This window comes from Symphodus melops (genome assembly GCF_947650265.1).
Source record: "Symphodus melops genome assembly, chromosome: 2".
NCBI classification, from domain to species: Eukaryota; Metazoa; Chordata; class Actinopteri; order Labriformes; family Labridae; genus Symphodus; species Symphodus melops.
Window position 1 is genome coordinate 12,220,937 of NC_136692.1, and position 22,284 is coordinate 12,243,220.

Consider the following 22,284-nt stretch of genomic DNA (forward strand, 5'->3'; position numbering starts at 1 on the left):
CTCTCCCCTCGTGTGTACACAATGCTTTGATTCTGAAATTGTTCCAGGACAGTCCTCTGGCAAATCAAGTTACTCTCACGGTAACTTACTGTGTTCCCCTCAACACCTTATTTTAAGAACGTGTGAATAATTAAATAACACCATGGTGCAGGCTCTCTCTCTGTCCCTGTCTTCTCCCTCTACCTAAGCTTATTTAGTTGTTAGTTCATATATTGCAAGCAATATATACCTGACTTGTTTTCAATGTAAATACATTTGTTTTCTGACAAGTCTATCCAATAACACTTGTATAAAGATATTCGAACAAAACATGAACATGTTCAACAGCCTGCTAAGGTGAATAGGTAGTTCTATATTCATTTGTTCCAAAATTTACAATTTGCCTTTGTGCTCTGCTATGGCGGCAGAGACGCCAAAAACCTCGTCTTCAGCCATTGTTTGTCATTTGCCACTAGCCGGGTTGTAACAAAATGGGTGCTCATCCAGCCGTCTTTGTGCTTGTTGAGTAACAGATATATATATATATTATTTTTTGCAATAATACTACAAATGTAGTTATTAAAATCACAGATGTAATAAAGGCAGATATTTTACATTCTAACATGAACTTTATGGCCTAGAAGTACACTGTGTAGTATGGGGAAGGGTATTTTAATCAGAAGAACATCTTTATAAACTCATAGTTGCAACAGATCAGATCGATTTTATGGTATTCACTGGGCCAGTAGGCCCTTCTTTGTTCCGTCAACATTTCCAAACAAAAGAGGAGACTACAGATATAAGCCATAGATATTAAAACATAAAATAAGATTTCAATAAGACTGTCTGTCTAATTTGTACTTCCAAAATCCAAAACTTCTCTGATTCTCCATTCAGGAGTTGATGGCTTTGGGTATTTTAATAAAGAAATAAAAATAAGAAAAACATGCAGCTGCATTTTTTCAGAAACAAAAGACTAACAGCCTAATGTACCGCACTACTGGCCATGCTCCAAGTTCTCCTGAAGTTGCTATGTCTGCATGTTTGCATTTCATACATTGGGAAGTTGCATACAGCCTATGCTCTTCAATTATGTTGGATTTCTCAAAAACCATCAGTTTCTCAAGATTTAATCCAAACCAGTGGCCTTAATGTAATAAAATTCCCTTTAACAACTGCCCCATGGCACAAATGTATTATGTTAAGTTTCTTTTCATCATGAAGTAGGTTTCAGTTTCTTTTAACCAGTGGCTAAACTACACTGATCTCTTATCTTAAACAAGGAGAGAGACAGCAGCAGAAGATGTGGAAAACGCAGGCACTCCATGGCATTAACTGCAGCTGAAACTTTTGGACGCCAACCCTCATAGCTAATCTGGGAAGTTATAGTGGTTTTAAGTAGAACTGTCAATTTAACACGTTAATTAGATTAATTAATTACACCACAAATTAACACGTTCTAAAAATTGACAAGATTAATTGTAGCACATTGAATAAAAAATTCAATGCAAATTTTACCCAGAAACTGTACACTATAAGAAATGTGCATTTCACTTGGCCCATTGAAGGACCCGTACTTGTCAGTGGCACGTCACTTCACACGAGCCTTGCTATCCAAACCAAACAAAGCAGGACTGAGGGGAAAATTCAGTAGCTCACAAGCAGCGCAAACTCCGCTGGAGGATGGAGCTCGGTTCATTTAGAAAGTTAAGAGGATGGAGACAGCGTGCAGGAGGACGGACAGCAGCCGGGACCAAAACCCAAACCGGGAAACCAGGTCACTGTGTGTCTTCAAAGACCCAGTTTCCCTGATGAAAGTTCTGAGAGAGAAAAAAGGCATTTTATGAATAAGGCATCGTATATATATATATATATATATATATATATATATATATATATATATTTATATATATATATATTGCCCTCTTGACTTTATAAATGAACCACACTCCATCATAAAAAAATCATCAGACTGTGAAATAGTGAATCATGATTCATGAATCATGTAATGTCTTGAATTGTGAATTCTTTATTTGGAGACCTTAAGCAAGTATTATACGATTAATTAGATTAATTAATTACAAATCGTCTAATTAAGTTGATTTTTGTTTTTTTAATCGCCTGACAGCACTAGTTTTAAGGGAACACATCAACATTTAATCTTGACAAGGGCACTGAAGTTGGGCAGGTCCTGTGCACACCTGTGTACCAAAGCAGAATACGGTAGGAACATACTGATTCATTGCACATGTTTTTTTTTCCCCCCGAAATTGTTCTTGTCTTTGTGTTTGCCCAATTGTTACATAATGTGGCATGTAACTTCAAAAAACCCAAGTCTTTTGACAGACTGTATAGAACATGTAATTACAGCCTATATGTCCCCTCTCAGACTGTCCTTTTGTGAAATGGCGATGTCCTTGCACAACAGCCTCTTTGTGTCACACAGATTCTTAGAAGAATGGTACCTATACGCCTCTCTACAAATGAGAATAACATAACACATCTATACATTATGTCTGATCGGTAAGAAGTGTCATTTGTTGTTCTCAGCGTCTTTGCAGCCTTGGTGCTGCTGTTCAGACAAACAGCTAATGCTGGATGTCCCTTTAAAACCAACAAGGTGGGAAGATTTAAAAGATCTCACAGAAACCTTTTTGCTTCCTACCAGACAAAAGGAATGAGGGGCTTGTAAGAGTCACTTTATTTGCGTGTTGTTTTAATGGCCCTCCGTTCTCTTTTGAGAATATTCTGATATGACTTATCTTTATAATTTTGCTTTAATTTTTGAGTTGTTTTATAGTCATGGTAATACAATGTCTTTTTTAGTGTAGGCTTGTGGTTACTTTTTTGTCTTATTTAACTTAGAACTAATTAGCATTTAATGATTATTGAAATGTATTTTTTTTTTACTTACTGACTTATTTTGTTTACTTTTTATTTAACCAATGTTACTGAAATTTGAATAATAAATGTGTATTCACACATTTGAAATAATATAAATAACTTCACCCATGAAAAACAATACTCTTCATTCTGTTCCATTGAAGAGGTACTTCACTGATTTATTAAAACACAGTGTGCTGTTGTTGATCAATTGAAAATATCTATAGGGATTTTAGTTGGGAACTGGAGGATCAATGATTCAAGTTCTTGTATAGTCTAAAGTGTGTGTGTGTGTGTGTGTGTGTGTGTGTGTGAACTGTTTCTCACAATATAAACCATGGCAACTACTGCAGGATCACTTGTTGGTTAGTAGCATCTTTGTAGCTGATAGGTTGGCCTCAAGCAGAGACGGGGACGGGTGAGGAGGTCTAGTAAACTGAAATGGAAAGATGGCTTTCGTTTTGAAACAGCTGCCCATTAAACCACAAAGAAAACTTAATTCAATGTATGATAACAATAACACTCCCTAAAACCTCTAGATGATATGTATTTTTAAAATGGCACTATTTTGATCCAAGTTCTTAATGTAAACCTCTTGTAATCAATTGCCTGAAAGGAGTCATAAACTTCAAAAGAAGGAACAACTTAACTCACAGCACTCTTTCTGAGTGGAAGACAAACCTACTCGTAAAGTGTGTAATGCCTCCTTAACTTGATCGAGTGATGAAGATGTACAGCCTTGGTATAGTAAGAAATGTATTTAAAAAAGAAAGATAAACTAAAATGGAAGGTTATAAACCAAATAATTTGACCATAGAGTATATGTGTGTTTTTTTGTGTGAGCACTTGGCTTGTAGCTGCATGGTTGGCATATTCTCAGTAGGATGAGAGGACATTAATGTGATGTCAGCACACATTAACCTCTTTGCAAATACATCTGAAACAAATAGGGACACATGTGCCCAGATCCCACCAGCTCTAAGAAACAAATCTCTGGAAGGAAAGGCAATGCTGGACGACACAGAACACATCCCAAAATAGAACTGGGGAGGCATCTCTTTTTGAGAAACATAAAATTACATGTTTTAGGTTTTATGTTAATTTAATCCTTTTTAAATCACATGTCTTAGTAGTAAGGGTCACTGGAGGTTCAGTGATGTATTATGAAGATCCTTTCCCAAAATGTTTTTATTATTTTGATTTAAAACATTTTAATAATTTACATCAATATTTATCACTTTAATTGAACCAAAAATAAAAGGAATACAATGCCAACATTATTGAATAGGATACATTGTTAAATAATTTCTTAGTGTGGAAGTTTTAACCAGCATTCATTCATAAAAATCATTGTAAGCGTAATGTAATGTAAGCTGAATTTGTATTACTCTTCAAACTAACTTTACTACCGTACATATTTTAAATCATGCAACTTAAAATTTAGCCAAAAGCTTAATTTGTTGTCAAATGGTGTGCTTGTTATTAAACAAAAAAAGGCTTATTTCCAGTGTTGGTGTAACGATCGGCCAGCATATTGGGTTTAACATAGAGGAACGCTAAGCTTGTCTTGCAAAGAACATATAAAAGTCCCAACATTTTATAACTGACAGCTTGTTAGTTCAACTTATGGCTTTGATAAAAGTTGTTTTATAAGCCCAAACTCATAAAATGTACCATATTGGCTCTTCATCACTCAGCATGTCCAGATGGATATCTGGCCCATTTTCAAGTCTTAACAACTGTTGTCGTAGCAGTGCCAGACCTTACAAGGATTTATCTTAAGTACAATGTGGAGGAAAATCTGTCCCAATATTAGAAGTTATTTGCAATGACATGTTGTTTCAACGGCACTTATACTTGATTATATTATTAACTATTATAAACTATAGGTACGTATAGGAAGAAATCCTATTTCCTAAAAATTATGGAACAACTGCAATGTTATATATATATATATATATATTGTTCTGTGATGAAGGACTCATACTAATTTCTTTAGATTCTATTAGCATGTATAGCATGCTATGCTAGCAGACAGCTTAAAGGACCTGCATCATGTTCAATAGATGTGATTGGCCTTTGCACTAAACCTCACAATGCTCCTTGATCTTTTTTGAATACACAGACATGCCTGGGATTTAATGTGTGGGCTGTAATGGCTGATGGGTACTTTGCCTAGCATTTTCTCACATTAAGCAATTAACTCAACTCGACTGTTCTTGAATTGTTGCCGCCACCCTCCAGAACTGTTTGGGTGAGCTCACTTCCACTCCGTTTCCTCACACTGATAAAACTGTCCACCTACTCTTCCTTCTCTTCCTCCTACTCACTCTGTTAAAAACCTCATACCAAAGGCAGTGCAGGCTACTCTGGCCCTCTGGGCTTTGTCAGCCAGCTCCTGGCTCCCACGTTACAGACAGTCCAGTGTTTCCTAGCACTGCCTTGTGGGCAGAGATGCTAATTTGAAGTGTTCCTGGATGAGACAGCTCTGCGAGAATATAAGCCAGAGTCCACAGAGAAGGACTTATAATGCCTCCGTGCTTTAATGCTCCCCTATCAAAAGCACAAACGTGAGGGCTGGTTTTAGAAACCTAAATTACCCTGGCAGCGGGTGTTACCCAGGGAAAGGTAGCTTTTGTCGGTTCTGTCTCCTAAAAATAGTTTCACAAGGCATTGACTCTGTAAATTTTTAATGCATGTGGAGCCTGTAATGGGAAGTTGGATAAACAAGTTCCGCAATAAAAACAAAGCAGACATTTAACTTCTAAAATTAGATTGTGTCAGCCGAAGGAACATAAAAATCCTGAATTAAAAAGGTCCATGTGTTCTATAGCCTTTCCATAAACTCTTCTCATCATTAGCGAAACCATTTCTTTTAATTGGAATTAATCATTTATGTGAATTCATCATGTCTTTTAGATTAAATGCAGCCAGTATTAGACAGACTGTGTATTACTCTGTATATTGCTTGTATTTATTTAAGTATATTTAAGTTTTTTTTTTTTTTGGTTTTGGTTAGTGTCAGTTTTATCAGAAGCAAGTTAGAAGAAGAGCTGAAAACAACTTTTGAAATGCGTGTTTAATGATGGGATCAATCTACCGTTTAGATTTATGTTTTTAAGAAAATTATTCTATTTTGAGAATTCTCTACTGGTGCAAAGAAAATGCCAGAATTTTCAGTTTTATCAAGAAATATCAAATCATATTCCCTTCCCTTCCCTGAGGTCTCTGGGGTTGTATTTGTAATTTAGCAGAGCTTGTATAGTCCATAGTGAAAATTTACAGATGTAGCAAACTGTATTTTGATTGTAAATAAATCTTTTCAGTTTTACTCCCGTAATAAAAAAATGTGAAATCATTTACATATAAATAATATATTCTTTTAACACAACTCATATTGCATTCTTTATGATCAGCCAAAACAATTTAGTACAAAAACTGTTTGCATCCAACTTATCTCGTTTCTCTTTGCTGTGTTCGTGTGCAAGGCAAGTCCATTCTTCACTGGACAGGAGGTGATAACAGGATTATCCCATTGCCTTTTTCAATTATTACTCAACAAAAGACATACACTCTTTTGTCTCCTAGAAGGGACACTATGGAGGAAAGTGAATGCATCATTTTGTTCTGTTGACAGGTTTTTAGGCAGGCAAACAGTTCTGAGTCTCTCATGTTGAAAACCTATTACCAAATAGGACAGCATAACAACGTGTTTGTCACTATCTGTATAGAGCCCAAAAACTGTCAGGTTAAGGGGGGAAAAGTGCAGTAAAGTAAAGCTGAAAATGATCTAATTCACATATAACTTAGACAATTTTGTCAAAAATGTCCGAGAGCAATGGCAAATCCTTTTTGCTCCTTTTGCTCAGTATTAAATTGTGTCAGAAGTATAAGCTCTCTGTGATATGCAGTAAATGCAACAGTGCTAAAGAGCATTAAAGGTCAAAAATACTTAAACAGATTTGTCCAAAAGGTAAAACACTTTCTGGAGTTTGCTGGTTACAATACAGTGTCATGGTGTTGGTCAAAGAACGTCTGAGCATGTTGCCCTGATAAAACAAGATTTCACGTATTAACTCTTTAATCTATCAAGTGAACTTTAGAAGGGCTTTACATGGGTTTAGCTGTAGATTATATAAGTGAATAGAGCCATAATTGCAGTTTCCTGCTTCATCCAGCCTTCAGGCTAAATATTCTTTATATTTCTAACCCTTGTGTCGAAGAGTGACATCAATCTCCTTATCGACACCTTATTAAGAAAGTGAACACCCTCCAAATTGGCCAACTATTCCTGATGACTAATGCTGTAGTTAAGATAAACGGTGCAAAAACTGCAAGCCCATTACTTATTATATCCTCTTTAAAGATTAACATTAAAAGCAGTAGTTGTTAACAACCTAAGAGCAAATAATCAAGTAGGGATTATGAAAAATGAGACAAGACTTCCAATTAAGCCTTATCGGTGGAATCAGCGCATGATGTGTCCCTCAGTGGGTCTTAAAGGTGGATACAAATCTTTCACCTATATGACTTTTTTTCATACTGAAACTGTCATGCCCATAATTCAGGTTTCACATTACAAAAGGTGAGGTACCTGTATGAGAAGAGGTCAGAAATGACTAAAACGATCATCGGCAACGCTTTAACTTTTTAGACTCACAAGGCCTTTTAAGAGCGCTTTTGAAGACTCATAGCCCTGAGGTTGTCCTATTTTGAAGGCTTGTTCATATGCGGCCGACAAATGTGCCCTCGTTTCCCCGGGGCTGAAAGGATCCATTCGATATAGTATCCTTTGTGGCCCAGAATATTCTGAGATTCATTGTATACCAATTCAAACAAATGACAGACTTTCAAGTAGATACTTTTTTAAATGCCATTGTCATTGTCATTGTCAAGTCATTGGTTTTAAATTGATCAAATGGCTAGAAACTTTAAGTTCGATAAATAGATTAAGTTTCATCATGTTGTTTATGTTATCTAGTTCTGGTGCAGCTGTCAAGGTTGCTAGGCTACAGTATGTGCTAAGTAATGAAAGGATAGGTTGGGAACAGCTGGTAATGAAAACTGAAAGTCGTGGCATGACCAGTCTACACTCTACAACTGATGGCTCCTTCGAAAGATGCAGCCTCTAAATTGGGATACAACACAAGTTTACTAAAGTAGAAGTATGAATCACTGAGGATAAAAACAACATTAGAGCACCGAAAAGTAAAGATTCAACCTCTCACTGGCTCTGAAAGTGAAAAAAAAGTCTACTGGCTGTTTCTGTGCAAAGCTAACAAATGCATGTATATTGTTCTATCTTCCAATTAGTAAATACAAGAACAATACATTGAAAATAACAGGTAAAGGGAATGTCTCTAAAACTGCTTGGACAGCGTGGTTGTTAGCAAGTTTATTTGTCTCTAATTCATCATATTAACTAGACACCTCTTCGCACATTTTTTTTTATTGTCAGTCATCTTTTCATTCTAAGGTCATTTCAAGCCCACAGTTTGGTATCCCAGAACTTCCGAGGGTTTTTTTTTTTTCAGGATTGACAGGATGCCTTGTATGCTCTTTACCAACATATTTGGAACAGACATGTTTTTTTTTCCTCACTCATGTAATCATTTGTTTGCAAGCTTTGCCAGCTCAGCTCAGGGCAAGCTGTTGTCATGGCAACACCTGTCCCTTCGGATTATAGAAACTGTCACTGGAGCCAATTCAGCAAAGGGATTTTAGCTGCCTGGTAACATTCGCGCCTATTTTACCCACAGATATGGCATCTTCCCGTTTAATCATTACAGGCAAAAAAAAAACTGTATGGACTAAGTCTGCTGCTGGCAGTTGGTCTCCATGAAAGACAAGTATAAAATTTGGCCAGAGCTGTCAGCATCTTCCTGTGGCATATGCTGCCCAGTCTGTGAGGGCATGAATGATGACCCACATTGAAATTAGTGGCACCTGCATTGATCATTAAAGCTGTATGAGCATGGTGTATGAGCATGCGTCCCTGAAACCAGGGATTCAGAGACTTCTGTTTCACAAATTAGCATGGAGCAAATGTCTGAGTATTTGCCATTAACCTTTGACTTTCAATCACTTAATGCATGATTAAAAGACTCAACATTGCAAGACTGACAGCTGTGGAAGGGAGACATTATCTTCTTTCAATTCCTTCCAGAGAACATGTTATGCTGATACATTCCTATCCATTAAATTATTTTGCCTCTGTGTAATTGCAGTAATCAGAGTTTTACAAATTAGCAGAAACTAAAATTGGAGGGTTTGTGCGCCTTTGAGTTTAAAAGAAAGAGAACATTTACAGTGAGGGTGTCTGATACTTCACTGTGTAGCAATAATTACAGTATACAGTGCACTTTCAGTAATGCCTGTTGTGGCACAGCAGTCACGTGTCAATCAATCAGGCAGTATTCATCTTTTACGGAACTGTAAAAACAACGCAGAGCCGGGTGCAGGGAGTTGATGAATTGAAAAACAATGCTCGTCACTCAACAAACAGTGGAGTCTGGAGTACTTAATCTCATGCATATTCAATGAGGAGATATTAAAAACGTGCTCACTCATATTGGGCACACTGAGCTGCGTGCTGCTGCTATTTTTAGATCCTCCTTCGACTGTTTCTGGCTCTGCACGTGAGGCTTTGGGAATGTCAACAGAAGGCTGCAGATAACAAGATGGAAAATGGGAAATGTCAAAGATGACAGAGCTGCTGTGAGTATCTTTGTGTATTTTTTTCTAAATATTGTCACCATGATTATCATCACATTTTAGAGGTGAAACATTGGCCTTTTGCCTGTCAGGCAAATGTATGGTTATTTAGCTTTAATGCTCCTTTTCCCTCACTGAGAAGATGATTTGAGGGTTTGGCTATTTTTAGTAATGTATAGTCATATGTGGAGAGAGGATGGGAAGTACAAAAGTGAGACAGTAAGAAAGAAAATGATGGGGGATATGGGCACCTAAGTGCATTAGCCAGATTTAAAACTTCTGTAGGAATATGGGGGTCAATCACTTGCCTTAATATGTCTTGTTTTCTTTTTATAGTCAATAATCCATTTTACATGGAGGTGTTGCACTCAAGTCAGCCCAGGAGTGAAATGCTGCTGTCTTACCGTAAAAAAAATCTGTTACTTCTTAAATATTTTCCCCCACTATATGTGAAGAGTCTGCAAATAAAATGAGATCATGACAGTCTCTTATTTAGCCCTGAGCAAGATCTAAAAAAAAATTAGCTATGAGCTTTTTCTGTACAGCACTTTGGCCAGCTGTGGTGGTTTTAAAGTGCTTAGTAAATAAAGTTGGATTGGACTGGATGGGATATGAGCCATTCAAAGGAGCATTGGCGAGTTCGATGCTAAAACAACCCTATAGTTGCATCTTGCCAAGCAACACTTTTACAAGTGTTCAGAGGCTACATTTGATAGATTATCTAACTTGATCGCTAAATGAATTGCAATAATGACTAGTTTCAGTAGAGGACAAGAGATTCGTAAAGACTTTACAGATTGCATCCACTGACATACATTTGAAGTTGCTACTGAGAAGCACAATTATGTCCAAAATTTATTTGATAAATTAATTAAGAAACCAAAGAAAATGTATTGGTGGAAGCCAAAATATATTTCACTGACTGGGGATCCTTGGAAATGGATAAGCAAACATAGACTACATACATTGAATTTGTCTATATCATTGATATTTGGCAGTGGCTACATACATCACTGACAGTGAGTGAAAACTGTGCTGACAATTGTGCTGAACAGTTTCTGACACTGGGAGAGACCTGGGGAGTTCAGCATAAGGTACCATGGTCTGAACAAAGTGCACAAAACACGGTTGCTGCAACAACAAAAGCTTCCGTTCAAGCACATTATTTGTCTTGCCAATGGGTTTGTTGATGCACTGGCAAAATGCTGCATGAGAGTGGGCCATTTTAAACTCAACCCTGCCAATATGAAGGAACTACACCAGCAGCAGAAAGAACCTGCATAACAGAAAGAGCAACTAATACAAGTCCTTTCAACAGGATGAAACTTATCACTTGCCATGACCTCTCTTCATCGGATTCTTCACAGATACGGCGAAGACTACTCTTGGGTGACAGAAGCACAAGTTATTCATGTTGACCCTGTCTGAATGGGAAAAAAAAGAGACTGGATATCCTGCCTGAACATGCAGGCAAATAGACACACACACAAGCATACACAAAAGTTGTTCAGTTTGTTGACTTTCACAAGGATCCTTTCCTCCCAGCTGACTTGGCTTGATTTATAGTTTTTTTTAGTGCATTATTGTGCCATCTTTTTTGTGTCTAATTTAACATTTTTCAAATTTCCTGTATTTGTCAACTTCATTAACTTAGAATAAACCTTGCTGACAATTGTGCAATGCAAATTACAAATTGTTAGATCTTAGGTATAGGGTCCATCGTTGACGCCATTATTGGAGTATTTTTACACAGCTCAGGCACATGCATCATGTTGTTTAAGGCTATAATAGTTCAAGTAAAGGCGGCCTGTTGCTTTAGGTTATTGTAATGGTCCATTGCTCTTGACATAAGGAATCAGTGTACAGTATTTTTATTGCTGTCAATTTCTTGTCAATTTCACATTCAAGTGAATCGCAAATTAAGTTTTGTGCAAGACCCAGTTTGATCTCTTTCAAGTTTACAACAACAACTAGGATTGGAGAGACACATGACAAGACCTATGAAGGTGAAAACAGACATCCACATCTGTGTTTTGTTTTCTCTTTTTAGCCACTGATTGAAAAAATATTGGTCTGGAAATAATGAATACTTCTCTCATTGATGAGTACAAATTGATTATATGAAAAAAAAAAAAACAGTATTTCAGCCTAATATAGCTTTTAAAGACAAACATCAACAAAGGAAATCCAAAGAGCTAAAAGGTTTGAAGGAAGTATATTTCTGTCATCATAGAGATTTTTAGTATGCGAAAGGGAACTTGTGAACTCAAACAATTATCTAAAGATAATATAATACTTATACAATAAAAGTATTAAAAATAAACAGGGTTAAAAAAAACCTCAACTTAAATACAACCTTTACTTTTAATGACATATGACATATAAGGCTGCATGGAGGAATAAGGAATAAGGTTAATCTATTTCACTGTTCTACAACTGTGGATGCTTTAATCTAAGATGATAAATTATACCATTGTACATTATTTCTCAATAAGATATGGCAGAAAATGTCCTTTGGTCTTTTTCACCTTCCAATCAGTCCGCTTTGATGTGATTCGAAATGAAATCGACTTAGCGGAGATGTCATGATTAGTGTGTAGAAATCAGCTCAGCCTGTCAATCATCTTTGCCATCACAGCACCCATCAAAGTCCCAGAGAAATGAAAGCCAAGGGCAAAGTGATAAGACTGACAGAGGAGAAAAAGATGGAGGGTGGAAAATAGGAAGCTTAGGAAGAAGAGGAATGTCTGATTGGTAACAGAAATAATAAATGCATGGATATAAGAACAAACTAATTGATGTATATTTCTTTACATACAGGATTGATACACAGAGATGTTCGAGAATAGCCAGAACCAAATTAGTTGGCATTGATAGCTAAAAAAAAGCTACAATAATTGAAATATTTAAAATCTTAGGGGCTTATTATACTGTCAGTCAAACTGGGCTTTAGCTCCTAATCTGATCGCAAATAGAGGCCTAAATCCTGGCATCTTTATTCTGCTGCTCACTCACTAATGTAGGCCACTAAGGACCAACATACTGTACACACGGCCTGCTCACATCTTTAGCAATCATCGCTGACATCTAGTTAAGCCCACTTCTCACTTGGAAACACAATGTACCTGTCAGTGGGAAACTCAAAGGGCATGATTAAACAAAAGCTTTTGCATGAAACACATGTGCAGTGTGCATGTTTTAAGCCTGTGTGCTTCCCTGACTGAATGTTGTTTCTTACATTGGCAGCCCCAGAGGGAGACAAACACCTAACTCAGCATTAGCTCCATGTTCTGGATGCAAGGTGACACCTGCATAAAGTGGGCAGACACCATTTGATGCTGTTGAGAGGCATGAGAGTAATGTTTTGAATATGGGGAGGCTTCTTTATGGTTATGTTGCTCGTACCTCTATTTTAAACCTTTATATTTCAATTATTGATAATGTGAGGCGTCTTGCTCACATAAAGAGCATTTTTTTTATGATTCTGACATGTCAGTGTAAAAAGATCAACAAACAGATCTAATTCAGATCAATTACAGAGTGAAAACACTACAATTAAAAAATAAAAAAGTAAATTAGACCAACAAATGCCCACCAAGGACAAAGCTATTGGAAAAATAAAACAAATGGCAAAGTGGCAACAGATTGTAATGATTCAAGCAGCAGCTCAAGATTCACAAGGGCTTCAGACACCTTGTGGTTTTACAGATTTCCCTGTCTTGATCTCAGGTTTTCATCCAATTTCACGCTTGCTACACCATATAAACAGAGCCTCTCTGCTTGACTTCTCTTATGTACACAAGAGAACTGGAAATCTACATTTTTGCCTGGCCAGTCATAGCAAGCCTCACTTTTTTCTCTACATGGGGTGACCTGATATAAGGGGCACCTTGGCATTTGGCATCTACTTTAATTCAGCAGCCAAAAAAGCAATGCAACATTTAAACTACAGTCTTGACCTCAACTCAATCCCAAGCCACTTTCTCTCAGTTCATTCCAGGTTTGTATGGTTGGGTCATTCCCCCTATGTCTCTCTGCTATGCAGCTTTGAGCTAACAGCCATGAGTTCTCCTGTCCATGCTCCTGACTGCTATAGGTCAGAAATATGAGCAGGTCACTCTTCTAATTAGGCAGAAATCCTCCACAGGAACAATTTTCAGCTTTACAGAGCTCCCCACTTTTATTAAAAATGTCCTTAGCACTTCGGTGGCTGTGACAACTGGTTAAAAAAACAAAAACAGAAGTGCATTCTGATTCAAACATCAAATCTTATCAAACTACATACTTTGACTTACATTTTTACATAGTGCGTGGGACTTTTTGTGCCCTATATTCTTTTTTCTTTTTTTTTTTTTTACATTTTTTATTGAGCCCCCTAAGGGGAAATTAGGTATTTACACTCTGATGATCATGCAACACACACATAGGCTGAAATATACACGTGCACAAACAGGATCCTATGGACATGCACCGACGGAGAGGCATCAGAGTGACAGAGGGTGCCTCGGAGCTTGTGGGTGGGGGGAATTCCGTACCTTGCTCAAGCTCACCTCCGCAGTGCTCAGGAAGTGGTCTGGCACCTCTCCAGCTACTAGACAAATTTGCAGATTTGGTCCGCACCAGAAACCCTCCTATTCCCAGCTCAAGTTCCTACAGACTGAGCTACTGCCGCCCAAATTGATTGAGTGGAGCAATTAGAGAACAGATACATTTACCTTAGAACACTAACGTTGGGTGATTTTTACCCACACGATTGTGGTGACTTTCATTGTGTTGCTGCTGTTTGAGTTCTGTAGGTCCTTGGATAGCTTCAGGCTGCCCCATAAGATAATTTTAGTCAGGGCCACTTTGTCAAAATGGATACATTGACACAATTATTTATAGTTATACTTATACTGGTATGGCTCTCAGGGATCTCCCTACCCTTCCACGTGCTTATGTGAAAAGCAATAGGCAGGGACAGCACACATCCCTGCCCTTCCTGTGCATACAAGGAACGCTATAAAGTAGGGAGATAAGCAGCAAATCCCCAAAACACCATACCAGGCATGCCTTCCTGGCCTTCCAAGGACTATGTGGAACAGCCAGCAGGAGGTGATAAGTACAAGTTACAGTGAAGAAAATAACCAACAAGTATGAGCCAACTACTAACTGAATCAATTTGGGAAAGTATAAAGTGTTAGATGAGCCAATCATATGGTTAACACTTTAAAACTAGCCGATTAAAGCACACTCATGACTTTTGAGCATCTAAATAGCTTGAGACTCCGTCTGAGGTAACGTGGCTTTGGGCATCGACACAGGTGCAATGTATGAAGCAGTTGTTTCTGCTCCTGTACGAATGCAGTGAGCAGAATGGCCATCTGGAGGAAGCCCACACTTTTCTTTTTTAATTTTTAATTTTTTTGGCCTTTCGCCTTTATTATTATAGAGAGAGGAAGGTGGATAGAGGCGGAAATCAGAAGGGTAGGAACTACTGTTGACGCAGGAGAGAGTGGGGAGAGATATGCGGGAAAGGAGCCACAGGCCAGATGCGAACCCGGGCCGCCCGCGCGAGGACCACAGCCTCGATACATGGGACGTGCGCGCTGCCGCTGCGCCACCAGCGCCCCAGAAGCCCACACTATTGATAGAGTAGGCAAAGAGTGAGCCAAGCCCCGGATATTGGTTTCCCGTTAACTGTGGCAAAGAGTGGCTCAGATTGGATGAAATGGCGTAGGGGACAAAAACAGAATTAGCTTCAGATATCAGTCTTTGATTGAATGAGGAAGAAGTGTGAATTAATATTAACATCAGCAATAGTGAGGCAACTGTGCATGTAGTGAATTTACTACCTCTGATTAACCTGTAAAAGGCTGTGAGCAACACTGTTTCTAATAACAGATTAAAAAAAAGCACCAAAGCACCTTAAGTGTGCGATTAGCTTAAATACCATGCCTGCACATTGGACAGGCATGGTTACTGTCCACTCCATACAATACAAGATCAAGGAACTAGTGCACATATGTTATGTTACTCCACACATTGTTTATTTGTTTTTACAATAAAGTCTTACATATTTCTTACAAGTCATTCTTTTCAATTTGTTTTGCTCTGGATTTTATCCCTGGTCTCCTTGTCAAAAGAACTGTTTGTTTGATCCTTTCATCCTCCTGAACCATCACCCCAAGTCCATTTTTGTGCTCCTCATACTTCACTAGTAAACTTCAATGCTGCAACCAAAATGTAAAAAAGACGGCACCGTCCAAAAAGGATGTTAAAAGGATACTTACATATAAGTCATACTGCATGCTGCAATATCGGACAGAATCGGAGTAAGGTTTAAAAAGGGCATTTATTTCTTATGTTAACAAAGTAATGTTGATAAAAAATATTTTAATGAATCTATGATCAATTGATGTAGATGTGCTGTAGTTTTTTTCAGCCAGTAACTTTTCTATAAATATCTTTATTTGATTTAAATTACAATGGCCTCAACTGGATGTACAGCAGCACCACCTGTTTTTTTTTTTCATATTGAAATTGAAAAATGTGGTAAGCGATCAAGGGATCACAGTCATTAGGACTTTCTTATGCTCTTGATATGGCTTGTTGTTGAAGCTACTCTGAAGGTGTTTTCATCTGTGGGTAAGTGCTGCACCTTTGTAAGACCTGGCCTCGCTAAAAGCAGGACATTTAGATTGCTTTATAGGTGTTTGGAAGCAGTCAGGTGAAAAAGTGCGTTATACAGCTGACAGAGAGTTGATACATTTTCTGCAGCATGTTGTGGCCTCTATAGCTATAGCCTAAAGGTGATGGATGTGACATTGACGAAACAGGATAAAGAACAGCATAAATGCATGTGCCACATGACACAGACAGAGGGGGTCACACTCATCGCTCAAAAGTGGAGCGGCCTGCTGGGCGCATGCTGTGTTACCCTCAAATGTAAAACACATACACTTGACAAATCAAAATGTATTATTTTCTATACATGATACAATTCAACTTAGCCTCACATTTGTTTGTTACAATATGAATATATCGCACGCGAAAAGAGGTCAACGTTTCACAGTTCACTAGCTCGACCTTTCATGGTTCGCTTGTTCGCCTTCTCTTAACCTCCTACTGGTACTGATGCTACAGATGACACTCTGTTGGGGGTTGTGTATGTGATGGAAATAGCCAGTTGACATCTCTGCAGCCTCACATCTGTACTTAGGGTGACCATTCCCATGTGGTTTACATTGTTCATCCTAATGAGAAAGATAAAGCATCCTTTTTTGAGGCCTGTCATCTGTTGGTCCATCGTATAAAATCCCCCTTACCTGATATCGAGCAAGGGCTGACAGCTATCGTCCATACACTGCCACACTCAGCTTCAGTCTCTGACCTTCTCTATCCTTGATGCAGATATCAATGTTTGTATTCCAGGTATAACTCTACAATATGCACTTTTTTATACTTACAATACAGTTTTCATTCATGAACTTGCTTCCCTGATTGTGTTTTAGTTATTTCCTATTTTATCAAGCTATTTGTAGCATTTTTCTTTATTTTGGTAGTTTTTTGCTCCCCTTCTGTGGTCTCTTTCCCCGCAGAAGAGCTTTTAAACATTCAACATTCTTCTTCCAAACTTTTTTCACCGGTTCTCATTGAACCAGAAAGCTACGCAGAGATTCTTGCTGGAGGAGCAGCAGCTCTCTATGGAATTTGCCGGAGACGCTGCAGACGAGGAAAACGAGCAGGCGCGCTCGTTAAACTATGGCAGTGAGGATTATGCACTGCACTCCCATTCATTTACCTGGCGAATGTCCGCTCTCTGGCAAATAAGATGGACGGACTGCTGCTTTTAAACACCAGAAACACAGGTTTTTACACCTGCTCAGTCAACACATCCCGGATAGCTCACTATACTACCGAACTTTCAGCTCCTCAGAGTGGACCGTGTAAAAGAGCTCTCTTTCACATAAACCAAGGTTGGTGCACAGATGTCACTATGTTGAAGCAGATGGGAGGTCACCAACTACAGGAAACCTGAACAGCTTCTATTGCAGGTTTTCACACCCATCACCCAGCCCATCAACATCAGCCCATCATCCTTTTGCACTACTCACCACTGCAGTATTATCTTATTTGGTTGTCACTGCCAAAAGCTCTAACCTGGGAGCAGTGTTTCATTTTTTTGGTAGCTTTCTTCAAAGCAGCCTACAAAGGATCCATCCTTCCTAACCTCCTTGAACCACTGAGGCTGAACTGAAATGAGACGGTTTGGTCGACAGAGGATTCCCTGTTTGCGTCAACAGTAGTTCCTACACTTACTCTTATCTCATATCTCAACAGCTGCACTGATACTGAATGACATAACATCATGTAAATTAACCTTACATTTTAAAGATTATTAATAGTTTGGTAGCTGTTGATTGTATAAGAGTTCAATGGCTTTATAACACATTCTTCTTCCATTAAAAAGTAAGTCTATTAAGAGAATACCAAATCAGAACATGACACCTAATTCTCCCCATTCACCCACTGGTTTTAAGATGGTTAATGACATTTATCATTGTAATGGCTTTTTTGAACAAAGATTTAATATTGAGGAAACAACTGTATGTTTTGTGGCTCTTGTTAGTTAGAATTTTCATGAATTGGTTATTTAGTGGATATATCATTTTAAATCTCTCTGCCATCTAAAGGTAATTGTTCTTTAGGTCTACATAGCTGTATAATTATAATGTCATAGCAGTGGAGCTATGTTTGGATAGGAGACAAGTCTATGTTGTGATTTGAAAAGGAAATGTGATTTAGTGATGTTGAAGAAATTCTGACGTCTGACATTTACAAATAAAGGTAATGTCTTCTTTCTAGCCTTTTAGAAACGTACCCAAATAGAAAAGCATTTGTACCTTCAAACAGAAAAGAGCAAGACCGTTAACATGAGAAATCTTCTGTTGCTGTGGTATGTTCTCGGCTGAATAAATTCTCTGTCTTGTGACTGCCTCGTTGGATATCTACAGCTGAAACATCCCACCTAACTCTGAAATTATAACTTTAGAACATCTGCTTTTTACATGTAATTCGATTTGGTTTTTTAATGGATTATAACAAAAATCAAATTAACTTTTTTCTTCCAAAAGGGACAGCTCTCAACGTGCCACTGTAACATTATCTACTTTTAAATGCAAAGGATGCAGCACCTTAAATGGGACACAGTGTTTGTTAATGTTTTTTTTCCTACCTGTGTAAAAGCCCAACCTCCCTCCCATTGTGTTACTGTTGATTGTACTTTTGGACCTTTACTTCCATGGGACTCTATTTTACTATCGGCACAGTTTGTTATTAAAGTTACCTTGGTCTTTGTTTTTTTTGTTTGTTTTTTTAAATATATAGTAAGTAGATCAGTAGATCTGAAGAAACAAAAAGTCGCTTCAAGAAAGTAGTTTCAAGAAATGATTAATTTGTAATTAAGTCAAGGATAAGAAAAGACCTATGGGAGGATTAAAATATGTTGATTTTCAAGGTTATGAAAACTTCACTGGTTAAAATAACAAAATACACTTTTTGGTAATGGTTTAATGAGCCATGTTAATGAACATACTCAAAAAATTCATACAGAAGGCAGTGTTTGTTTGTGGTATGGAAAAGAAACTGGAACAAGATACAGCTTTCACTTGTGTTGACATTTTGAGAGTATCAGATCCCATGACAAATCCCCAAACACTATTTGTCAAGCAAACTTAATTATGTCTCATACCTTTTGGATATAATTATAATTTGTATCCACATAAGACATCTTAGTAACACTAAAGGACAGCTTGTGTATGGTGATCAGTGGAAAGATCATAAGCAACAGCAAAAGCTGGAAATATGTGGAGAAAATATCTCCATTGGAAATAAAATTTAAAATTGTAATCCTGTCCTGTTACTCAGACACTTCAGTCTGTTGTGAATACAATGGTTTAATTGCTTAAAGCCCTGCAATTCAACAGAAGTATGTATGTCCTGAAGTTATGTATGAAACTATGTTTCTTTCTTTTATTAATGGTAAGATCAGGTATAAATGAAGGTTTTTTTTTAAGATACTGAAGGTCTGATATGATAGTTTAGGTACAGTGTCTTATTGTAAATTGCATGCAGGTTAGATATCATTGCAAGAAACCACAACAACCAAAACAAACAAATATGTCATACAGAAATATAGAAAGTAATTTGAGGTTAATGGGGGTACTATGTATTATCATTAATGTATAGATGGCTTGTCACTGATGATCTATTTTAAAAATAATTTATTCATGCCAAATGTTAATGTCATTAAGTAAATCTACACGAACATCAATCATTAAAATCTTTAACCAATCATTCATAAATCTATCAAATCTGTACTTAATTTAAGATCATAAATCAACTTTAGCCAAAGCATCATTGTCTCTTACAGTTTACAAACAATAACTTTGCTGCAGTTTTGCTTTTTCAGTTGATTTAATATTTTCATTTTGGCATGGCTGACTACTGAACCATGACTCCCCTATGCAACTGTGGCCAAAAGGAAGTTGTCAGAAAACACGTTTATAAAACAAAACAACACAAGGTTGTAGTCATCTGCAAATTATAGATTGTAGATTTGAGAAATTATTACAAGTTTACCCTACCTCCTGTCTTAATGAGTGAGAGGGAGAATATGACATGGAGTATAAACTGTATAAAGAACTGATAAGTGACTCATAGCAATAGAAAATTACTGTTTAACTATTTACCAACACTCTTAAAAACCAGCTATTAACATTCTTGCCAATGCCAGATTTGTATTAATCCAATCAATACCACAGTTAATCCAGCCTGATTGTCTCTCTGGAAGGAGAGTTTCATTTTGAACTCAACACCGCAAACTGCTTTAAGTTTAAAGCTCCTCTGCAGGGTTGGACACAAAAACGTACAGAGCATACTGCAAAAAAAAGACAGGAGCAGAAGACAGGATTTATGCAGTTACAGAAACCAACAAACATATCCTGTAAATCAGGCATTTTTCTGGCTTGAATGTTGTTAAATTGTCATATATTTTTCCCAAGTTTCTGAATCCTATAAACAACTGTTCTTTTCAAATAAGAATAATACATTTGTCATATATTGCGCTTTTCTACATACCCAAAGACACTTTCACAAAAAAACAAAAATTATAGCCAACAATAAAGAAAACAAAAACAATCAATATAAGGGGGAAGGATAGTAGTTAGTGATTGTAGGCGATGTTTAAGAGGTGAGTTTTTAAATTTCTTGAAGAAGGTGGGGATTCTCAAATGTGGTTTGGTAGGGAGTTCCAGAGTGTGGGAGCAGCAACAGAGAAGGCCTTGCCCCCCCCCCCCCCCCCCCCCCCCCAGGACCGAAAGTTTGTCCTGAAGGGCAGGGACAGGAGGTTTGCATCGGCAGATCTGAGGGTGCAAATGAGGGTGTGCCAGTGTTATGGGGGGAAGAGAGCACAGTAGAGCCATTGATGAGGGAGAAGTTGTTGGTGAATTTGATGATGGATTTCGGGGCCGATGATTTCTGATTTTTCGCGGTTGAGTTTGAGAAAGTCCGTTTGAAGCCAGGATCTCAGGCGGGTACTGTAACATGTTTATATTCCTGCTTAATTGTGTAATGATGCTATTTATTATTGTGGGGCGGGCTCGGCATAGCAGGGTAGCTTACCATAGCTTGTTGTAGCAGCTGAGCGGTCTCTCTTTCGTGTGACGTTCATGTGTGCAGTGCAGTATAGTATAAATGTGTGTTGTGGCAATGTGTGATATGCCTCCAGTAGAGGGTGTAGCGTGCTGTGTTTAAGTGGCGTGCCTAAAGCTAGATGTCTAGCCCTGTGTGTAGTGAATAATAGGGGAAGCCCCTTTTGCATTTCAAGTGGGTAACCGGATGCTCTGCTGTAGTCTCTCTACCCCTTTTTAATGAACTGTGTGTTTTGACTGTGTGAATAAAGATTCTATATTGTACTTTGTAAAGCTGCATTCTGTGGTTATTTGGTGGCTTTGACTTTGCGGCAGTAATTTCATGCCAGTATCTTTTGAAACCCAACATTTATTACTGAAGGATGAAGTGGTTAGGGTGTGAAATGCTGCCCTTAGTCCAGTAAAATTAGGATGTTAAAGTTTCTGGCATCAGAGGAAAGGGTAAGGTCGCTGTTTCGGTGCTGTGGAGGGGACAGAAACCTGATTTCAATGCTCCATAAAGGTTATTGGCACAGAGGTGGATTTTGACTTCAGAAGCAACTGCACGTTCCAGTATCTTAGAGAGAAATGGAAGGTTGGCGATGGGTCTGCAGTTGTTTGGGATGTCAGTATTTAGTCCAGGCTTTTTTAAAATGGGGGTGACAGCAGCAAGTTCCGACAATTACAATTACACAATTGATAACAAAATGATCAAAATCTGAAAAGAAGATTGAATGTCACAAAATGTATGGACATTGGGCCACTTTTCCATTTGTAAAACAAATATGATAACTCATGAGCTAATGTCAAAAAAGTCAGCGTTAAACCGTTAACTAGCTAATTTTTACTGTATTTATACCTTTCCTGCTGATTAAAATTGAAAATGACAGAAGCAGATGGATTTTCAAATATATTGTTTTATCTTAACCCTGAATAACATTATGAGGTTGAATTTTTTAATTTCACAGTATTTCAATGAGTGCCCTGTAAAGGGTTCAAATATGTACCAATGTCCCTCTGCATTTTAACTCATTTA